The sequence below is a fragment of the Coregonus lavaretus genome (assembly GCF_964263955.1).
Source record: "Coregonus lavaretus genome assembly, contig: HAP1_SCAFFOLD_231, whole genome shotgun sequence".
NCBI lineage: Eukaryota > Metazoa > Chordata > Actinopteri > Salmoniformes > Salmonidae > Coregonus > Coregonus lavaretus.
The window spans coordinates 494,914-519,140 of record NW_028163077.1 but is presented as its reverse complement, the minus strand read 5'-3'; the positions used below and the strand labels follow the sequence as shown (position 1 = coordinate 519,140).

Sequence of the window (24,227 nt, the reverse complement as noted above, 5' to 3'; positions counted from 1 at the left end):
CCACACTGTAACCACGAAAACACTAATGGCGAATTTCCACCGGAGATGGCTAACTGTGAACATGGCTTACCACCTTCCACAGTTATCACCTTCTCACAAAGGTTGTGATTCTGCTCACCCCAAGTCTTTAGTGTCACCCTCCTGATGGAACAGTTCCCAAAAAATAACACTAGAGCTCACATCAACATAAACACTGGCGAAACACTGGTGTGGGGTAGCCTTAGTCTCAGGTGGAAATGCCCCATAAAACAACTCAAAGATCCCACCGAAATCTGACAAGAGGAGTCCAAACACCCTCTTTTACGAAGTGTCTGAATCTCAATTAAGGATTTGGTTATCAGCTCAGTGGAGAAAAGTCCTTTCATGAGAGAGAAAAGTCCTTTCATATGAAAGAAAAGTCCTTTCATGAGAGAGAAAAGTCATTTTATATGAGAGCGAGAGAGAGGCAGCGTCTTTCCAGATGAAGGGGGGATGGCGAGGAGGCAGACATAGACCAGGCGTGGTGTGTGGGTGTGGTGGAGGACCTCCATGGGGGAGGAGGGAGGAGAACCACATCAGTGGCCCCAGCCAGCTTCCTGGGCAAACACCAGCTGCCTCCTGGGATATCCAAGCAGCCAGCCAGTCAGCCAGCCTGCTAACCAGCCAGCTATTCAACCAGCCAGCCAGCTAACCTCCCAGCCAGTCAGCCAGCCGACCAACCAACCAGCCATTTAACCAGCCAGCCAATTGGCCAGTCTGCAAACCATTCAGGCACCCAGTCACCCAGCCAGCCAGCAGCACTAAGAGAGAGTGCTAAGCTAAGTCAGTATCCATCGACTGGCTGGAGGACTGGCTGGCTGGTTAGCTGACTGGCTGCCTGAATGGTTTGCAGACTGGCTAATTGGCTGGACGGTTAAATGAATAACAGTGGGCCTCTGTAGCTCAGTTGGTAGAACCTGGCGCTTGTAACGCCAGGATAGTGGGTTCGATTCCCGGGACCACCCATACGTAAAAATGCATGACTAAGTCACTTTGGATAAAATCTTCTGCTAAATGGCATATATTATAGTCAATGAGACTGGGTTATCAACTCTGTCTGCACTTTAGCCTTGATTAACGGCAATGAGCTAAATTGCCAACTCTCAACCTTCAGTGAGAACACTCCTCTACTTAGGTTGCTTACTCTCTACTGGGGATGGGCACGGTTATTCAAATATTTGAATATCCGAACAGACGTTAGTATTTGATTGCTTGCGTGAGTATTCAGAAAAAAATAAAAATATAGACCAATTCTATTCGAATTTGGAGGGCAGAAATGATTAAATATTAAAAGCATTAGACCTCTCACTAAAGGCTTCAGTCATACAAAAGTTATACTTAAATCTGAACTGGTTCTCTAGCAGATTAGTAAGAATGTCCCACCCAATGTTCAAGAATGGCCCTTTTCCCTTTATTCAGATTACAACCTCTCACTTTCAGTTATTTAATTTAATCCACCAGAAAAGACAGAACAAATATTACAACAAATTATGGTTAAACTCTAAAAAAAACAATATTTTGGGAAAAAAGTTTTAAAATCTTTGTAAATATCATAAATAGGAGTGGTGGAGTTATGTCACACATGCAGCTAACAACAATATGGAAATGTCTGCTCTACTCAAAATTACAACCAACTAATTGCAGCATTACCGCAAAAATGGAAGAGGCAAGCGGACGGGGGAGCAAGTATGGAACTTGTCTGTCGGCCATGCATTAAAGACCAAAATTGGCTAAAAGAATTGTGATAAATAGAAAAGTATACCAGTTTCATTTAAGGACTAAAAAAAATGGACAGCTGAGCCATACAGATTACAAAATAGTTGGGAAGAGATTTTCGATGTTACGATTCCATGGGACATGGTTTATGAACTGATACACAAAACGGATGCTGGATTCAAAAGTTTTCCAATTTAAATTATTATACAAAATTATTGCAACCAATATAATGTTATATATATGGGGGGTACAACCATCCCAGCTCTGCATATTTTGCTGCGAAGAGACAATCATTTGTTTTGGTACTGTCCATATGTAGCTTGTTTTTGGTAGCAGGTTCAGGAATGGCTGAAGAATTACAACATTTACCTGGAGCTAACTCTGCAAATAGCACTGCTGGGTGATTTAAAAAGTCAATAGTCAATCGATCAATAATATCATCATACTCTTAGCAAACATGTTTATCTTTAATTTACAATATGTAGAATCTATGAGAATAGAAAGGTTCAGAACTTTAGTGAAACATCACATCACAGGCAAATAGAAATCAAAACTGGATGGTGTTCAGAGACAGATGGGAGGGGTTTGAGTGGAGCTGGAGGACGGGACTAAAAACAAACAAAAGATAACTATTGCAAAATATACTGTGTCCGTAAAATGTATACAGTATGTATAAGCTGGAAGTAGAAGCCTAAGTGTTGTCGTCCATTAGTTTAGTCCAATTAGGGCTTGTATTCAGAAAGAAGCCTAAGTGTTGTCGTCCATTAGTTTAGTCCAATTAGGGCTTGTATTCAGAAAGAAGCCTAAGTGTTGTCGTCCATTAGTTTCCTCCAATTAGGGCTTGTATTCAGAAAGAAGCCTAAGTGTTGTCGTCCATTAGTTTAGTCCAATTAGGGCTTGTATTCAGAAAGAAGCCTAAGTGTTGTCGTCCATTAGTTTACTCCAATTAGGGCTTGTATTCAGAAAGAAGCCTAAGTGTTGTCGTCCATTAGTTTAGTCCAATTAGGGCTTGTATTCAGAAAGAAGCCTAAGTGTTGTCGTCCATTAGTTTAGTCCAATTAGGGCTTGTATTCAGAAAGAAGCCTAAGTGTTGTCGTCCATTAGTTTACTCCAATTAGGGCTTGTATTCAGAAAGAAGCCTAAGTGTTGTCGTCCATTAGTTTAGTCCAATTAGGGCTTGTATTCAGAAAGAAGCCTAAGTGTTGTCGTCCATTAGTTTAGTCCAATTAGGGCTTGTATTCAGAAAGAAGCCTAAGTGTTGTCGTCCATTAGTTTAGTCCAATTAGGGCTTGTATTCAGAAAGAAGCCTAAGTGTTGTCGTCCATTAGTTTAGTCCAATTAGGGCTTGTATTCAGAAAGAAGCCTAAGTGTTGTCGTCCATTAGTTTAGTCCAATTAGGGCTTGTATTCAGAAAGAAGCCTAAGTGTTGTCGTCCATTAGTTTAGTCCAATTAGGGCTTGTATTCAGAAAGCGTCTCCGAGTGCTGTTCCTGGATCAGTTTGACTGACCCCGTTTCAAATAATTAACTAACAACAATCCACACCGACTGAAGCGTATTATACTGAATGGGTCAGTTATATTTCTGTATTGATTCATCTTTACTACAAAACAGAGGATTCATGGGAAGGCATATTGTGTCCATTCTATATCCTAAATATGTATATGGTCGAGAGACCAAGGCGAGCAAGGGGCTGAGGGTTGTGTGTGTGAAGGGCTGGGATGTTGTGGAACACTTCAACACAACCCACACAGCATTCTTACTGTACTGTCCTCGCGCCGTCCACAGACAGGCCTAGCCTACTAGAAATCCACAGGGAAATCCACTAGCGAATGATCCTTTCAGTGCTGGGAAATGAATACAGCGTGAGTTATTGGTCATAAAGGAGAGCTCGCCTAAAGCCTGCATCAAGGCAATCAACATCATTACCATTATTGAAGTGTGTATGTGTCTGGGTTTCTAAAAGTGTGTTGCCAAAAGGTGTCATGTTGTTGAGGTCTAGATGTTCGTCAGCCTTTCTAAAACACTCCTCTACAGGCTCATGTTCGGGATCAAAAATATAAAAAGACTGGCGAGAGGATGGGGGAGGGAGGGATGAAAATAGGGTGAGGTACTGTTTTTGGAGAGGACTGCCTGTGAGCGTTTGATTTGTTCGTGAGCGTGCGTATTCTGTGTGTGTGTGTGTGTATGTGCATGCGTGCAGCTGGGGAACATAGGGAGGGAGCTCAAAGCGTTTTTCTTTCCGCCTGTTAGCTAACCAGGGGAAGCCACCTGAGGGAGTGAAACTGAGAAACCTGAAATGACTGCATGTCAGGATGCCATGATGCGATCAAGGTCAGGTGATTAGATATCTGTTGACCTTAAAGTAACTGTCCAGTTAAAATCTCACTTTTAAAAGTTCAAGTTCAGACAAGAGAGAAAATGAGTTTAGATCATTCAGGGAAATAAAAGTGCTGAAAACACGTTGGCTCACTATTTAAAAAGACGATGGACAACAGGCTATAGAGCCTTTTCCACAACACACTGACGTCACGCACAGATGCGCACGGCAGTAAGAAAGCCATCGCAATCTGCACCCATTCAACATAGCCTAGGTTTACGTTTTCATTACTTCTAAACAAAATCACTTTTTTTGGGGTTCTCATACGCTTACAATTATGTTTTGATTCTTGCTTGAACAGTCGCTAAGATTATATTTGGTTGTGATCTTTGCAAAATAACTACTTTGGATGCAGCTGTTGTTAGCTAGAATGCTAACGCTCATTGATATAGGCTGTAGCAAAAGCTAGCCAAAGAGCCATTTTACTACACCCCGTTCAAAGGCACTTAAATATTTTGTCTTGCCCATTCACCCTCTGAATGGCTTTACATACCCAATCCATGTCTCAGTAGTCTATGTCATGGAAAGAGAGTTCCTAATGTTTTGTCCACTCAGTGTATGTGTAAGGTTCCTGCACTTGTTGTCAGCACTACGCCCATCACAGCCTCCTTTTAGACAAATCTAAAGTACCAGAGTTTGGTGAGAGTGTGTGTGTGTGTGTGTGTGTGTCTGTCTGGTGTCCCCCCCGAGTATCCAAAAAACAAGAAGAAAGTGAACACGGGCGCCCTTTAATGAGACAGGAAGTTAGCTAGCCTCAGATCAAACACTCGCCCACACAAACCAGCTGTACTGTCTGAAGACTGGAGTACAAACCAGCTGTACTGTCTGAAGACTGGAGTACAAACCAGCTGTAGTGTCTGAAGACTGGAGTACAAACCGGCTGTACTGTCTGAAGACTGGAGTACAAACCAGCTGTAGTGTCTGAAGACTGGAGTACAAACCAGCTGTACTGTCAGAAGACTGGAGTACAAACCAGCTGTACTGTCAGAAGACTGGAGTACAAACCAGCTGTACTGTCAGAAGACTGGAGTACAAACCAGCTGTACTGTCTGAAGACTGGAGTACAAACCAGCTGTACTGTCAGACTGGAGTACAAACCAGCTGTACTGTCAGAAGACTGGAGTACAAACCAGCTGTACTGTCAGAAGACTGGAGTACAAACCAGCTGTACTGTCAGAAGACTGGAGTACAAACCAGCTGTACTGTCAGAAGACTGGAGTACAAACCAGCTGTACTGTCTGAAGACTGGAGTACAAACCAGCTGTACTGTCTGAAGACTGGAGTACAAACCAGCTGAACTGTCAGAAGACTGGAGTACAAACCAGCTGTACTGTCAGAAGACTGGAGTACAAACCAGCTGTACTGTCAGAAGACTGGAGTACAAACCAGCTGTACTGTCAGAAGACTGGAGTACAAACCAGCTGTACTGTCTGAAGACTGGAGTACAAACCAGCTGTACTGTCAGAAGACTGGAGTACAAACCAGCTGTACTGTCAGAAGACTGGAGTACAAACCAGCTGTACTGTCTGAAGACTGGAGTACAAACCAGCTGTACTGTCAGAAGACTGGAGTACAAACCAGCTGTACTGTCAGAAGACTGGAGTACAAACCAGCTGTACTGTCAGAAGACTGGAGTACAAACCAGCTGTACTGTCAGAAGACTGGAGTACAAACCAGCTGTACTGTCAGAAGACTGGAGTACAAACCAGCTGTACTGTCAGAAGACTGGAGTACAAACCAGCTGTACTGTCTGAAGACTGGAGTACAAACCAGCTGTACTGTCAGAAGACTGGAGTACAAACCAGCTGTACTGTCTGAAGACTGGAGTACAAACCAGCTGTACTGTCTGAAGACTGGAGTACAAACCAGCTGTACTGTCAGAAGACTGGAGTACAAACCAGCTGTACTGTCTGAAGACTGGAGTACAAACCAGCTGTACTGTCAGAAGACTGGAGTACAAACCAGCTGTACTGTCTGAAGACTGGAGTACAAACCAGCTGTACTGTCTGAAGACTGGAGTACAAACCAGCTGTACTGTCAGAAGACTGGAGTACAAACCAGCTGTACTGTCAGAAGACTGGAGTACAAACCAGCTGTACTGTCAGAAGACTGGAGTACAAACCAGCTGTACTGTCAGAAGACTGGAGTACAAACCAGCTGTACTGTCTGAAGACTGGAGTACAAACCTCACTAGAACAACACTCAATACATTTCAAATGTTATAATCTTTTTGATTCCAGGCTTTCACTGTTTTCACATAGCCTAGCCTACGTGTAGGCCTATGTAGCAGACACAAGCTGCCGTTTTCACAAGTGGAGAGACACTGGTATGGTGCTGAACATATCTAGACATAGTAAATATGAAGTGGAAAAGTGGTGAATTGTCCCTTTTAACCAACACAGACAGTGGAATCTACCAGTGGGCACCCCAGTGAGTACAAAGGATAAGATGCGTTGTTGTGAGCTAGTCTAGATGGCGTAGTTCGCCTCCAGACACGGGAACACGCTGCTTATTGTATTGATGTCATTTTCCTCTGGTTGATGTCATGTGACGGTTTGCCTTGGACTGATGCTGCTGATGCTGCTGTCTTGGTCTTTCTTGAAAAATAGATGTTTATCTCAACAAGACTAACCTAAAAATCAGTAGATGTGGCCAACTCAACTTAGCCAATTCTCCCACACAGACACCAACTCGTCTGACGGAAATGTATCAGAATTGTTCAATTGTACCCATTGCCAAGCATCTGACCTAAAAAAAAGTGTCTCCAGAATGTAGGTAAACGTATGAAAGTTGAATGACGCTTTCACAATTCCAAAACTTTTCACAATTTCAAACATTTCTCAGGCTTTCAATCAATCTCACTGTCTGCGTCTGTCTGTGTGTCTGTCTCTGTGATAGATCAGAGAATGAGGAAGATTCTGGCTATCATTTTGATATCTACCTATGTTCTACCAATGTATTGCTGGTTGTTGTTTGCGATTGAGATAACCCCCATCTATCTATCATCTTTCTGAGCAGGTTGAATTCCTCGTCCTCAGTATTAAATTAGCTTGGTTAAATAAACCACGGCCCAGCTGGAAAGGACACGGGACCCGCTTGTCAAGAGAATCTGAGACCAATCGGTGCCATTCCCACGACAACTGGGTTATCTGTGGCAGCTGAGGTCCTGGATGACTGGACGTTTGCCCATTGGAGGAATGGACTGACTGACCACAGTAAGTAAGTAAGTAGCGTTGCACGAGCCTTGGCTTGTACGAGCCGGAACGGCTCATAGGAGCAGGAGCCTATCTCCTGTTTCTGTAGCGAGGCAGCGTGATGTACCAGTACACCCCCTGGACAGGACACTAGTCTATCGTAGGGCCTTACCCCCAATCTATCTCCTTAATGCTGAGTGCCAAGCAGAACTCCCAACCTTCCAATCTCAGGGCCTTACCCCCAATCTATCTCCTTAATGCTGAGTGCCAAGCAGTTACCGACTTACCACAGTGGAGGGAGGCAAATGAAGTAGACATTATCACAAGGTCTAATACACTTAACAGAGGGTGGATTTCAGCAGTGGTTGGTTCCCAAAGGCCTTTCAGACATTTATAACACACTCCAGATATTTAAAACTAGGGTTGCAAAAATCCAGGAACTTTCAATAAAATTCCCTGGTTTTCCAGAAATCCTGGTTGGTGGATTCCCAGAATCAGGAGGGAATAAGAAGGAAATCTGGAATCCTCCAATCAGGATTTCTGGAAAACCAGAGAATTTATTGAAAGTTCCCAGAATTTTGCAACCCTTTTTAAAACAATAGCCTATATGACTAACAGAAGAAAGACTTCCAATAGTGGACATGTTTCCTTGGACTGCTCAAATGTAGGTTCCAAAGGCAGAGGTTTATTTCATCTTCAACCCTTTATTCCATGAGATGGACGAGTAGTCTGTAGCCTACCTGCACTCGTATTCAAAGCACCGTTTCTATCCCCTCAGCCCTGTCATATGCTGCGATGGGCCTGAAACGCAGGAAAACTACACAAGGCAGTGAAGGCACCAACCATAGCATAACAAGGTTCATGGAATTAGGTTCATTATAGAGACCCCCCACCTTCCATCCTCAAAGACCATCTGGCACCCATTATACAACCCCACCCTACGACCACCCTGTGGTTGTGTGTGTGTGTGGTTGTGTGTGTGTGTGTGGTTGTGTGTGTGTGTGGTTGTGTGTGTGTGTGTGTGTGTGTGTGTGCAGGCGTGGCCGCATTAACAGTAAATGATGGTCACTAGGTAGGTCATCCCCATCAATAACACCCAGGGGAGAGGAGAGCGGGGCCTAGAGAAAGTTCCAGAAGGCAGTACTGGGATGTAGGCTACTGGTGACAGATGGAGAGACTGGGAGAGGAAGAGGAGGGGAGGCGTTCAAGTTACAGGCTCATCAATAATTCACTGAGGTGAACACAGACCGACAGCAGACAGACAACAAACAGCACACACATCGCATGCCCTCAAAACCACACGGCGGTCACATGAGCACACTCACACTCTGTCTGGGTACTACTTCCTGCCAGTAGAGAACACTACTTCCTGCCAGTAGAGAACACTACTTCCTGCCAGTAGAGAACACACTATGTGACCTTCCCAACCACCCATTCCAGTGAGCAGCAGCGTGGGGAAAGTGTGTGTGGCTCACTTGACTCACTCTGCACAGGAAGATAACGGGGGGGGGGCAGGAAACAAGCAGCAGTGATGGGAGGGAGGAGAGACTACTGACCTGATAGGGGCAGACTGGCTTGCCAAAGCTGATCCTAGATCTGTGTCTAAAGCGCAACCTGTACTGGCAGCAGCAGCCCCTGAGAGGGAGGGAGGAGAGACTGGGGTATATGAGGAGGAGGGAGGGAGGGAGGAGAAACTGGGGGATATGGGAGGAGGGAGGGAGGGAGGAGAAACTGGGGGATATGGGGAGGAGGGAGGGAGGGAGGAGAAACTGGGGGATATGGGAGGAGGGAGGGAGGAGAAACTGGGGTATATGGGGAGGAGGGAGGGAGGGAGGAGAAACTGGGGTATATGGGGAGGAGGGAGGGAGGGAGGAGAAACTGGGGTATATGGGGAGGAGGGAGGGAGGAGAAACTGGGGTATATGGGGAGGAGGGAGGGAGGGAGGAGAAACTGGGGGATATGGGAGGGAGGGAGGGAGGGAGGGAGGGAGGGAGGGAGGGAGGAGAAACTGGGGGATATGGGGAGGAGGGAGGGAGGGAGGAGAAACTGGGGTATATGGGGAGGAGGGAGGGAGGGAGGAGAAACTGGGGTATATGGGGAGGAGGGAGGGAGGGAGGGAGGGAGGGAGGGAGGGAGGAGAAACTGGGGGATATTGGGAGGAGGGAGGGAGGAGAAACTGGGGTATATTGGGAGGAGGGAGGGAGGGAGGGAGGGAGGGAGGGAGGGAGGGAGGGAGGGAGGGAGGAGAAACTGGGGGATATGGGGAGGAGGGAGGAGAAACTGGGGGATATTGGGAGGAGGGAGGGAGGGAGGAGAAACTGGGGGATATGGGGAGGAGGGAGGGAGGGAGGAGAAACTGGGGGATATGGGAGGGAGGGAGGGAGGGAGGGAGGGAGGGAGGGAGGGAGGGAGGGAGGGAGGAGAAACTGGGGGATATGGGGAGGAGGGAGGGAGGGAGGAGAAACTGGGGGATATGGGAGGGAGGGAGGGAGGGAGGGAGGGAGGGAGGAGAAACTGGGGGATATGGGGAGGAGGGAGGAGAAACTGGGGGATATTGGGAGGAGGGAGGGAGGGAGGAGAAACTGGGGGATATGGGGAGGAGGGAGGGAGGGAGGAGAAACTGGGGGATATGGGGAGGAGGGAGGAGAAACTGGGGGATATGGGGAGGAGGGAGGAGAAACTGGGGGATATTGGGAGGAGGGAGGGAGGGAGGAGAAACTGGGGGATATGGGGAGGAGGGAGGGAGGGAGGAGAAACTGGGGGATATGGGAGGGAGGGAGGGAGGGAGGGAGGGAGGGAGGAGAAACTGGGGGATATGGGGAGGAGGGAGGGAGGGAGGAGAAACTGGGGGATATGGGAGGGAGGGAGGGAGGGAGGGAGGGAGGGAGGGAGGGAGGAGAAACTGGGGGATATGGGAGGAGGGAGGGAGGGAGGAGAAACTGGGGTATATGGGGAGGAGGGAGGGAGGGAGGAGAAACTGGGGGATATTGGGAGGAGATACTACTACCAGCACTCCTCTCTAACCCTAACTACTACTACCAGCACTCCTCTCTAACCCTAACTACTACTACCAGCACTCCTCTCTAACCCTAACTACTACTACCAGCACTCCTCTCTAACCCTAACTACTACTACCAGCACTCCTCTCTAACCCTAGCTACTACTACCAGCACTCCTCTCTAACCCTAGCTACTACTACCAGCACTCCTCTCTAACCCTAGCTACTACTACCAGCACTCCTCTCTAACCCTAACTACTACTACCAGCACTCCTCTCTAACCCTAGCTACTACTACCAGCACTCCTCTCTAACCCTAGCTACTACTACCAGCACTCCTCTCTAACCCTAGCTACTACTACCAGCACTCCTCTCTAACCCTAACTACTACTACCAGCACTCCTCTCTAACCCTAGCTACTACTACCAGCACTCCTCTCTAACCCTAACTACTACTACCAGCACTCCTCTCTAACCCTAGCTACTACTACCAGCACTCCTCTCTAACCCTAACTACTACTACTACCAGCACTCCTCTCTAACCCTAACTACTACTACCAGCACTCCTCTCTAACCCTAGCTACTACTACCAGCACTCCTCTCTAACCCTAGCTACTACTACCAGCACTCCTCTCTAACCCTAGCTACTACTACCAGCACTCCTCTCTAACCCTAGCTACTACTACCAGCACTCCTCTCTAACCCTAACTACTACTACCAGCACTCCTCTCTAACCCTAACTACTACTACCAGCACTCCTCTCTAACCCTAACTACTACTACCAGCACTCCTCTCTAACCCTAGCTACTACTACCAGCACTCCTCTCTAACCCTAACTACTACTACCAGCACTCCTCTCTAACCCTAGCTACTACTACCAGCACTCCTCTCTAACCCTAACTACTACTACCAGCACTCCTCTCTAACCCTAGCTACTACTACCAGCACTCCTCTCTAACCCTAGCTACTACTACCAACACTCCTCTCTAACCCTAGCTACTACTACCAGCACTCCTCTCTAACCCTAACTACTACTACCAGCACTCCTCTCTAACCCTAACTACTACTACCAGCACTCCTCTGTAACCCTAGCTACTACTACCAGCACTCCTCTCTAACCCTAGCTACTACTACCAACACTCCTCTCTAACCCTAGCTACTACTACCAGCACTCCTCTCTAACCCTAGCTACTACTACCAGCACTCCTCTCTAACCCTAGCTACTACTACCAACACTCCTCTCTAACCCTAGCTACTACTACCAGCACTCCTCTCTAACCCTAGCTACTACTACCAGCACTCCTCTCTAACCCTAGCTACAACTACCAGCACTCCTCTCTAACCCTAACTACTACTACCAGCACTCCTCTCTAACCCTAACTACTACTACCAGCACTCCTCTCTAACCCTAGCTACTACTACCAGCACTCCTCTCTAACCCTAGCTACAACTACCAGCACTCCTCTCTAACCCTAACTACTACTACCAGCACTCCTCTCTAACCCTAACTACTACTACCAGCACTCCTCTCTAACCCTAACTACTACTACCAGCACTCCTCTCTAACCCTAACTACTACTACCAGCACTCCTCTCTAACCCTAACTACTACTACCAGCACTCCTCTCTAACCCTAACTACTACTACCAGCACTCCTCTCTAACCCTAACTACTACTACCAGCACTCCTCTCTAACCCTAGCTACTACTACCAGCACTCCCAGCACTCCTCTCTAACCCTAACTACTACTACCAGCACTCCTCTCTAACCCTAGCTACTACTACCAGCACTCCTCTCTAACCCTAGCTACTACTACCAGCACTCCTCTCTAACCCTAGCTACTACTACCAGCACTCCTCTCTAACCCTAGCTACTACTACCAGCACTCCTCTCTAACCCTAGCTACTACTACCAGCACTCCTCTCTAACCCTAACTACTACTACCAGCACTCCTCTCTAACCCTAGCTACTACTACCAGCACTCCTCTCTAACCCTAGCTACTACTACCAGCACTCCTCTCTAACCCTAGCTACTACTACCAGCACTCCTCTCTAACCCTAGCTACTACTACCAGCACTCCTCTCTAACCCTAACTACTACTACCAGCACTCCTCTCTAACCCTAGCTACTACTACCAGCACTCCTCTCTAACCCTAGCTACTACTACCAGCACTCCTCTCTAACCCTAGCTACTACTACCAGCACTCCTCTCTAACCCTAACTACTACTACCAGCACTCCTCTCTAACCCTAACTACTACTACCAGCACTCCTCTCTAACCCTAACTACTACTACCAGCACTCCTCTCTAACCCTAACTACTACTACCAGCACTCCTCTCTAACCCTAGCTACTACTACCAGCACTCCTCTCTAACCATAGCTACTACTACCAGCACTCCTCTCTAACCCTAACTACTACTACCTCTCCGCTCTTTGTTTTCCACTTTCCAAATCTGATGGTGAAAGTCGAAGACAACATCATAAATGCTGTGTTTACAACACAAACTACTTAATTTCAGTAAGGCTCTTATTGGAGTAGAGTGGAGCTGCTCCTAAATGCTGATCTTGGGTCAGTTTTGCATCCCCCCCCCTCCCCCCTCCCCTCCCCTCCCCCCCACTCCCTAATGGTTTTAGTTAGGATTGGGGGAAAGCTGAGCCTAGATTTGTAATAATAAAAAATAATATGCCATTTAGCAGACGCTTTTATCCAAAGCGACATACAGTCATGTGTGCATACATTTTTTACGTATGGGTGGTCCCGGGGATCGAACCCACTACCCTGGCGTTACAAGCGCCGTGCTCTACCAATTGAGCTACAGAGGACCACAGGGGAAACATCCCCTCGGAGCAGCATTTGTAATGTTGTGAGCTGCTAGACTAGAGGTGGTGCTTCAGGACACCAACAGACAGACAGACTTGGGGTTATTATTCGGTTTTTTCCCGTTTAAAATGTTTCTCCAGTCAGGTGCAGAAGAAAACTGCCACAGTGTCCTGATTTGAAGTTGCTGATGATGTTTTACCGGGTCTTCGTCTTTCTTACCCCACTAACTGAAACGGCAGTAAAAACATGCTCACTGTCTGACCCACTTTCCATGACAAACCCCCGTAATCCTCCATCTCACATGCACAAACGCACGCCCAGCACACTGAATGGAGTGAATAAGCTGAAGTGGAGAGCAGTGTGCCAAGCTTCACACACTGCAGAGTGTGGCCTACAGCCTAGCCTAAGCTGCTCAGATGTCCCAAGCCTCATACACCCACAGTTACGACCTGGAAAACTACCCAGGCATTCCGTCCAGAGTACAGACTCATACAGTGTGCACACACACAGGCCAAACACACAAACTAAACGCACACAGGCCAAACACACACAGGCCAAACGCACACAGGCCAAACACACACAGGCCAAACACACACAGGCCAAACACACACAGGCCAAACACACACAGGCCAAACGCACACAGGCCAAACGCACACAGGCCAAACGCACACAGGCCAAACACACACAGGCCAAACACACACAGGCCAAACACACACAGGCCAAACACACACAGGCCAAACACACACAGGCCAAACACACACAGGCCAAACACACAGGCCCACAGTGTGCACATAAACACACAGTACCAAGCCTCATGACGCAACAGCTCCCGAGAATAGCTCATTTACACACACAGGAATGCCCAAATTGAAAACCGGATTGATGGATATCTTACACGCTGGATAGGCAGGGGTTCCTGCGGACACGCTGGATAGACAGGGGTTCCTGCGGACACGCTGGATAGACAGGGGTTCCTGCGGACACGCTGGATAGACAGGGGTTCCTGCGGACACGCTGGATAGGCAGGGGTTCCTGTGGACACGCTGGATAGACAGGGGTTCCTGCGGACACGCTGGATAGACAGGGGTTCCTGCGGACACGCTGGATAGACAGGGGTTCCTGCGGACACGCTGGATAGACAGGGGTTCCTGCGGACACGCTGGATAGACAGGGGTTCCTGCGGACACGCTGGATAGACAGGGGTTCCTGCGGACACGCTGGATAGACAGGGGTTCCTGCGGACACGCTGGATAGACAGGGGTTCCTGCGGACACGCTGGATAGACAGGGGTTCCTGCGGACACGCTGGATAGACAGGGGTTCCTAAGGACACGCTGGATAGACAGGGGTTCCTAAGGACACGCTGGATAGACAGGGGTTCCTAAGGACACGCTGGATAGACAGGGGTTCCTAAGGACACGCTGGATAGACAGGGGTTCCTAAGGACACGCTGGATAGACAGGGGTTCCTAAGGACACGCTGGATAGACAGGGATTCCTCCGGACACGCTGGATAGACAGGGGTTCCTAAGGACACGCTGGATAGACAGGGGTTCCTAAGGACACGCTGGATAGACAGGGGTTCCTAAGGACACGCTGGATAGACAGGGGTTCCTACGGACACGCTGGATAGACAGGGGTTCCTAAGGACACGCTGGATAGACAGGGGTTCCTAAGGACACGCTGGATAGACAGGGGTTCCTAAGGACACGCTGGATAGACAGGGGTTCCTAAGGACACGCTGGATAGACAGGGGTTCCTGTGGACACGCTGGATAGCCAGGGGTTCCTACGGACACGCTGGATAGACAGGGGTTCCTACGGACACGCTGGATAGGCAGGGGTTCCTACGGACACGCTGGATAGACAGGGGTTCCTGTGGACACGCTGGATAGACAGGGGTTCCTACGGACACGCTGGATAGGCAGGGGTTCCTACGGACACGCTGGATAGGCAGGGGTTCCTACGGATACACGGTGCCGTTTCATCTATTAAGACATCAGACCTCTCCGTTCCCGTCTGTCTGATCCCATCTGGATTTAACTCCGGTTTCCTGACTGAAACGGACATGCACAGTGCCTGCGTGTGTGTGTGTGTCTTACACAGCTAAAACTGATGCACATGTAAGCTGATACCTACATCAGGCAGTCATCCTCTGACTGACCACAAGCTGGGTTTTATCTGAAGACCTGATTTAGAGACAGATTCAATAGATGACAGACCCCCTCAGACCCTCTGGAGTGGAAAGGGGTGTGTGTGTGTTACTGTCCTTGTGGGTACCGGAAATCCCCAGAAGTCTCCACAAGGAGAGTAAAACAAGGAACATTCTCCCTTGTGGGGTCATTTCCCACATCCCCACAAGGACAAAGGCTATTTTAAGCTTAGGGGTTAGGTTGAGTGTTATGGTTACATTTAGGAGTTAGGGGTTAAGGTTAGGTTAGGTTAAATAGGATTTTGAATGGAAATCAATTGTAGGTACCCACAAGGATAGTAAAACATAGTGTGTGTGTGTATAATCTCAAGTTCACAAACAAAAGATATTCTGGCCAAAAATCCGTTTGTAAACAACATGTTGACCTTTGGCAATGCAATGATGGCAACGTTTGTAGCTAAACAACAATAGCTGACTGGCAAGTCAAATCACCATTCGAGCTATTGATCCGCAATAAAATAAGAGATAAGATAATTGGAAAGGTGGAACCGAACGATTGATACGACAACAGGACATGGATGTCAAAAAGGCTGATCCAAGTCATCGCCAGACCGGACCAACAAAGGCAGAAACAGGGCTAGCCAGCAGACCAGAGGCTTGAACAAGGGGCTGACGTCCCATTCCAACTTGCATTCAAAACCTAGTTTTTTAGCTAGTAGCTCAGTTGGTAGACAAAGCCGGAATAGTGCGTTCGATTCCTGGGACCACCCATGCGTAAAAATGTATGCATTTGTTACTAAATAGCTTTGGATAAAATATTATTATAATATATTACAATGACCCAAAAATAAATAGTTATGACTAACGTTAAGAGAATATTGGGTTATAGCCTAAATTATGACCATTATTAGTTAGCTAGGTTTTTGAGAGGAATCACTAGCTACCTGGTACATCTCTCCACCAGCTAGCAAGCAATCATATTAACGTTAGCTAGCTATCTAGCGGGTTCACAAAGGAAAACAGGAGTTTGTCAACTGATTGGCAAGCTAATATGGTCAGCGATCTTCTGTAAATGGGAGGAAGGCTAGCCTTAGCTAGTTCTACTTACAGCGGAGTCGATGGTGTGGTTGTTCCCGTCGATTCTCTCCTCCTCACCGCTCAGTGACAGCAATCTACCACCAGCCGCTTCAGCCCAACTTCGTTTGGCTAGCTCGCTTGCTAACTAACAAAGGCAATTTGTCAACAAATCTCTCAACGTTTGAGACAAAAACGAGTCAGAATGGCCAATCCTACAACGTTTCGTGGTGGCTTTCTTCCTGTACAAAGTGAAATTCCCCAAAAGGTTTTTTTTTTTTTTTTTAATGCTTCGCTCTCCGTGCGGACACGACAGCAGAGTAATATGTTGGACATAAACAGAGACGTCTCGCTTTGAGTTGTATCGTACTCTGATCGGAGAAAAAACCTGCTGCGTATGATGCGAAAGGGATTGTGGATATCGTAGTTGAGCTCTCGACCTAACGAGCCACCACAGAGGATCTAAACCTGTCTTTGAAGCCACCATGCAAGTACTTGTTTTGGAATGTGAAGTGCAAATTGTTTATATATTATTCATTCATGTTGTAGCCTACAGCTAATGTAATGAAATTGAGTAAAACCACGCAGTCCGTCAAAGAACAAGACAGCAGAAAAGGGCAATATAATATGGCTCATTCAGGTGAACCTAGTGTAATTTACTGCCCTTATTTTACATTTTAGCTGACACTCTTATCCAGAGCAATTTACAGTTTCTTTTAGTGAGTGCATACATTTTCATACTGGCCCCCCGTGGGAATCGAACCCACAACCTTGGCGTTGCAAACGCCATGCTCTACCAACTGAGCTACATGGGACTGTGTGGCAAGGCAGGAACCAAAGTGTTGGTCAGTGTTTCCCAGGGGACCCTAATTACTGGGGAGCATTTAAAATGGTATTAAACCACACCTCATAAACTTGTCCAGATTAGAGTTTTTGTTCCCTGAAGGTCATGTGTGGTCTGTGCTGAATGGTTGCTATGTACATTTATGCTGTGGGGTGTGGTCCTGTGATCTGAGATGTTATGTTTATTTGTCAGTGCTTGTTCGTAGCAAGCTGTAGGCCATGCTCTACCCTGTAGCTCAGTTGGTAGAGCATGGCGCTTGCAACGCCAGGGTTGTGGGTTCGTTTCCCACGGGGGGCCAGCATGAAAAATATATGCAGTCACTCTGGATAAGAGCGTCTGCTAAATGACTAAAATGTTTTTTGTTTTTTTAAAGAAATGAATATTATGTTTCTGGGTCTGTTGATAGATCCTAACTCTCAAACTAGGCAGCATGTCAATAGTCATCGCTTGCGATACTGCTTTCAAAACATATGGCACTTTCATCAGCGAGGAAATAATCTTTCAAATAAAAAAGATACTTACTGTAACAGGTTAGCACAGATCCATACAGATATGGGTGCCTCTATCCACCAAAACTACACTTCCGCAACACTTCCCGAGATACGCTTCACACAGGTGTTCGGAGCACGCTAGATAGCTAATTTAGCACAGGTGGTCGCCTCTGTCTTCCGTCTGTTTTCCATCAACACGCACTGTAACATCAATTTTATTTTATATAGCCCTTCGTACATCAGCTAATATCTCGAAGTGCTGTACAGAAACCCAGCCTAAAACCCCAAACAGCTAGTAATGCAGGTGTAGAAGCACGGTGGCTAGGAAAAACTCCCTAGAAAGGCCAAAACCTAGGAAGAAACCTAGAGAGGAACCAGGCTATGAGGGGTGGCCAGTCCTCTTCTGGCTGTGCCGGGTGGAGATTATAACAGAACCATGCCAAGATGTTCAAAAATGTTCATAAGTGACAAGCATGGTCAAATAATAATCAGGAATAAATCTCAGTTGGCTTTTCATAGCCGATCATTAAGAGTTGAAAACAGCAGGTCTGGGACAGGTAGGGGTTCCATAACCGCAGGCAGAACAGTTGAAACTGGAATAGCAGCAAGGCCAGGCGGACTGGGGACAGCAAGGAGTCACCACGGCCGGTAGTCCCGACGTATGGTCCTAGGGCTCAGGTCTCTCAGTTGGCTTTTCATAGCCGATCATTAAGAGTTGAAAACAGCAGGTCTGGGACAGGTAGGGGTTTCGTAACCGCAGGCAGAACAGTTGAAACTGGAATAGCAGCAAGGCCAGGCGGACTGGGGACAGCAAGGTGTCAGCATGTCCGGTAGTCCTGACGTATGGTCCTAGGGCTCAGGTTCTCAGAGAGAAAGAGAGAACGAGAGAATTAGAGAGAGCATACTTAAATTCACACAGGACACTGGATAAGACAGGAGAAGTACTCCAGGTATAACCAACTAACCCCAGCCCCCCGACACATAAACTACTGCAGCATAAATACTGGAGGCTGAGACAGGAGCGGTCCGGAGACACTGTGGCCCCATCCGAAGAAACCCCCGGACAGGGCCAAACAGGAAGGATATAACCCCACCCACTCTGCCAAAGCACAGCCCCCGCACCACTAGAGGGATATCCTCAACCACCAACTTACAATCCTGAGACAAGGCCGAGTATAGCCCACAGAGGTCTCCACCACAGCACAAACCAAGGGGGGGCGCCAACCCAGACAGGAAGATCACGTCAGTAACTCAACCCACTCAAGTGACGCACCCCTCCTAGGGACGGCATGAAAGAGCACCAGCAAGCCAGTGACTCAGCCCCTGTAACAGGGTTAGAGGCAGAGAACCCCAGTGGAGAGAGGGGAACCGGCCTGGCAGAGACAGCAAGGGCTGTTCGTTGCTCCAGAGCCTTTCCGTTCACCTTCACACTCCTGGGCCAGACTACACTCAATCATATGACCTACTGAAGAGATAAGTCTTCAGTAAAGACTTAAAGGTTGAGACCGAGTCTGCGTCTCTCACATGGGTAGGCAGACTGTTCCATAAAAATGGCGATCTATAGGAGAAAGCCCTGCCTCCCGCTGTTTGCTTAGAAATTCTAGGGACAATTAGGAGGCCTGCGTCTTGTGACCGTAGCGTACGTATTGGTATGTACGGCAGGACCAACTCGGAAAGATAGGTAGGAGCAAGCCCATGTAACGCTTTATAGGTTAACAGTAAAACCTTGAAATCAGCCCTTGCCTTAACAGGAAGCCAGTGTAGGGAAGCTAGCACTGGAGTAATATGATCAAATTTCTTGGTTCTAGTCAGGATTCTAGCAGCCGTATTTAGCACTAACTGAAGTTTATTTAGTGCTTTATCCGGGTAGCCGGAAAGTAGAGCATTGCAGTAGTCTAACCTAGAAGTAACAAATGCATGGATTAATTTTTCTGCATCATTTTTGGACAGAAAATTTCTGATTTTTGCAATGTTACGTAGATGGAAAAAAGCTGTCCTTGAAACAGTCTTGATATGTTCGTCAAAAGAGAGATCAGGGTCAAGAGTAACGCCGAGGTCCTTCACAGTTTTATTTGAGACGACTTTACAACCATCAAGATGAATTGTCAGATTTAACAGAAGATCTCTTTGTTTCTTGGGACCTAGAACAAGCATCTCTGTTTTGTCCGAGTTTAAAAGTAGAAAGTTTTCAGCCATCCACTTCCTTATGTCTGAAACACAGGCTTCTAGCGAGGGCAATTTTGGGGCTTCACCATGTTTCATTGAAATGTACAGCTGTGTGTCATCCGCATAGCAGTGAAAGTTAACATTATGTTTTCGAATAACATCCCCAAGAGGTAAAATATATAGTGAAAACAATAGTGGTCCTAAAACGGAACCTTGAGGAACACCGAAATGTACAGTTGATTTGTCGGAGGACAGACCATTCACAGAGACAAACTGATATCTTTCCGACAGGTAAGATCTAAACCAGGCCAGAACTTGTCCGTGTAGACCAATTTGGGTTTCCAGTCTCTCCAAAAGAATGTGGTGATCGATGGTGTCAAAGGCAGCACTAAGGTCTAGTAGCACGAGGACAGATGCAGAGCCTCGGTCTGACGCCATTAAAAGGTCATTTACCACCTTCACAAGTGCAGTCTCAGTGCTATGATGGGGTCTAAAACCAGACTGAAGCATTTCGTATACATTGTTTGTCTTCAGAAAGGCAGTGAGTTGCTGCGCAACAGCTTTTTCTAAAATTTTTGAGAGGAATGGAAGATTCGATATAGGCCGATAGTTTTTTATATTTTCCGGGTCAAGGTTTGGCTTTTTCAAGAGAGGCTTTATCACTGCCACTTTTAGTGAGTTTGGTACACATCCGGTGGATAGAGAGCTGTTTATTATGTTCAACATAGGAGGGCCAAGCACAGGAAGCAGCTCCTTCAGCAGTTTAGTAGGAATAGGATCCAGTATGCAGCTTGAAGGTTTAGAGGCCATGATTATTTTCATCATTGTGTCAAGAGATATAGTACTAAAACACTTAAGTGTCTCTCCTGATCCCAGGCCCTCGCAGAGCTGTGCAGATCCAGGACAGCTAAGCCCTGGAGGAATACGCAGATTCAAAGAGGAGTCCGTAATTTGCTTTCTAATGGTCATGATCTTTTCCTCAAAGAAGTTCATGAATTTATTACTGCTGAAGTGAAAGCCATCCTCTCTTGGGGAATGCTGCTTTTTAGTTAGCTTTGCAACAGTATCAAAAATAAATTTTGGATTGTTCTTATTTTCCTCGATTAAGTTGGAAAAGTAGGATGATCGAGCAGCAGTGAGGGCTCTTCGGTACTGCACGGTACTGTCTTTCCAAGCTAGTCGGAAGACTTCCAGTTTGGTGTGGCGCCATTTCCGTTCCAATTTCCTGGAAGCTTGCTTCAAAGCTCGGGTATTTTCTGTATACCAGGGAGCTAGTTTATTGCTTAAGAGTAGATATTGGGCTCGATAGATCCCAGCCGAGATATCGTCTCGCTATACTCCAGACCTTCATGCCACACAGATGAATCTTTGTATACATGGCAAATTCCCTCAATACAGTATACTATATAGGGAATAATAGGCTGCCAATTTCATTAGGGACTCTCTCTCTCTCCCACAGAGGAGTTTGAGAGAGGCTGTAGCAAGCCTCCGAAGCCTGGGTGCATGGGGCTCACGGTCTACTGCCCTCACAGCCGATGGTGGACACTCATCGTGTGTGACAAATATGTCACCCGGGTGAACCTATTCTATAGATGCCAGCACTATAGATGTCAATGGAAGGGAGAAATTGAATGGAGTCCCAAGTCATCACATAGGTCTACGGGCAGAGGGCTTTCCTTCTCATTCCATAGGAGGGTGTGTGTGCTTGTCTGTGTGTTTGTGTGTGCTTGTCTGTGTGTTTTGCCTTTTTCCTTGCATTTTTCTGTGTATGTAACTTTTTCCTTCCATTGTTCTGTGACTTTTAAATTTAAAGCATGTTAGTTAGTGCATCCATCATTTTTTTATTTTTCATACTGGCCCCCCGTGGGAATTGAACCCACAACCCTGGCATTGCAAACACCGTGCTCTACCAACTGAGCTACATCCCTGCCGGCCATTCCCTCCCCTACCCTGGGCCAATTGTGCACCACCCCATGGGTCTCCCGGTCGTGGCCAGCTATGACAGAGCCTGGATTCAAACCAGGATCTCTAGTGGCACAGCTAGCACTGCGATGCAGTGCCTTAGACCACTGCGCCACTCGGGAGAATGAGTTATCTGTGGTTCCTCACATGTAAGATGACTGTTTTTATTACGAATAAGTTGTTGTTGGTAGAATGATATATTATTGTTTTAGTGAGTATTTTGTATTGTTTTAGTGTGTATTTGTATTGTTTTAGTGAGTATTTGTATTGTTTTAGTGTGTATTTGTATTGTGGCTGTGTAATTGCCCTTACCTGCCCTGGGACTACGGGTGTAAATGAGATTTTGGCTAACCCCGGCACATTTACATGGATGTTGCATTATTGTAATATTGATGTTGATTCATGTGCATTGTCCCCTATAAATAAATAAATAAATAAATACAAATAAATGTACAAGCTGTAAAATGAAGGAGAAAATGAAAGTGTGTGTTTGAAAAATGTGTGTGTGAAGGGAACGAATGCACCATCACCCCTTTGATCACTACCTTGTTTACCTCATTATGTCATGTCTCTTACTCATTCCCCTGGCTCAAACAAGCGTGTTTGAGAGAGAGAGAGAGAGAGAGATGGTGTCCGTGCCTGTGTTTGTCTGTCTGCATGCCTATGTATGTGCAGGGTTGGGGAGTAACTCATTACATATCATCAGTTACATATCATCTGATTACAACAAATATGTCATCAGTTTTGTTACCAGAAAAAATATTGTAATCAGATTACAGATACTTTTGAAAAACTAGATGATTACTTCTTGGATTACTTTTAAATTCAGAAAGGAGGTTTGCGAAAAACAACAACATTATGACACCTTTCTGTTTTGTCAATGACATTAAATTCAGCATTGAAAAAAGGTGCAAGTTTAAGTTTGTTCCACCTGAGAGAGTCTGACCACAAGTCAGAGACCACTATGATGACATATCAAATGATGACCACCAATCAGAGACCACTATGATGACATATCAAATGATGACCACCAATCAGAGACCACTATGATGACACACCAAATGATGACCACCAATCAGAGACCACTATGATGACACATCAAATGATGACCACCAATCAGAGACCACTATGATGACACATCAAATGATGACCACCAATCAGAGACCACTATGATGACACACCAAATGATGACCACCAATCAGAGACCACTATGATGACACACCAAATTATGACCACCAATCAGAGACCACTATGATGACACACCAAATGATGACCACCAATCAGAGACCACTATGATGACACACCAAATGATGACCACCAATCAGAGACCACTATGATGACACACCAAATGATGACCACCAATCAGAGACCACTATGATGACACACCAAATGATGACCACCAATCAGAGACCACTATGATGACACACCAAATGATGACCACCAATCAGAGACCACTATGATGACACACCAAATGATGACCACCAATCAGAGACCACTATGATGACACACCAAATGTGTTTGATGGATCCTTTTTGTCTTCTTCTAATGCCTCTTAAAGGGAAAGTCATCCAACAGTAACTGAAAGTAATCAGATTACTTTACTGAGTTTGGGTAATCCAAAAGTTACATTAGTGATTACAATTTTGGACAGCTAACTAGTAACTATAACTATAGAAAGTAACTTACCCTGCGTATGTACATACGTATGTGTCTTCTACACCAGTGGTTCCTAAACGGTGGGTCGGAACCCACTTGTGGGTCGCGGGATGACATTGCCCCCCACCCCAAAAAAAGGTTTTTTAGATATATATTCGGGATAGAATAATGCTTTCAGTGTAAACTTAAACGACTAAAACCAAATAGAAAGTATGTAGAAAAGACAATGGATCTATACATTTGTCAATAACAGCCTATAATCTTTGAGAATTTACAAACAACAAAATAAAATCTAGACAATCAGGCCCCCATTGATTTTCTTAGAATATTTGAGCATAAGAACACACCATTAGCCATGTCAAAATGCATAGAATTGTAGGAAATATGCTTAAAAACTGCAAATGTTTCTCTCAGCTCAATGGAAAAGTGTATAGAATTTCAGGAAATTGGCTTTCAAATTGCAACATTTTCTTTCAGCTCCATGCCAGGATGTGTGGAATTGCAGGAGAATAGCTTTGAAACTGCAACATTTTCTCTCAGCTGCCAAGATATGTTTTTGTGTATGTTTTTTCACTGCTCAACCCTTATGGTCGGTTGCGGCTCAAAAGACACCTCAATTCGTGGGTCACAAAGCAAAACAACATACATGGAATTCAAGATGATCCCCTGGATGCAGTAAGTGGAAAAATTCTACTGGGGCCAAAGACAGATTAAATACTCATTAAACTAGACCGTCGTCAAGGTAATCAAAAACACACGCT

At 46.2% G+C, this 24,227-nt stretch overlaps 1 protein-coding gene across 1 annotated transcript in view; it reads right to left on the bottom strand.

Moving 5' to 3' along the window:
• Nucleotides 1–16,687, bottom strand: part of LOC311118522 (E3 ubiquitin-protein ligase pellino homolog 1) — an 82,460-nt gene extending 65,773 nt beyond the window's left edge. Inside the window, exon 1 of the mRNA XM_084193318.1 lies at nucleotides 16,382–16,687. The gene's annotated coding sequence lies outside the window, so the exon portion shown is untranslated. The remainder of the gene's footprint in view (nucleotides 1–16,381) is intronic.
• Between the last annotated feature and the right edge of the window lie 7,540 nt (nucleotides 16,688–24,227).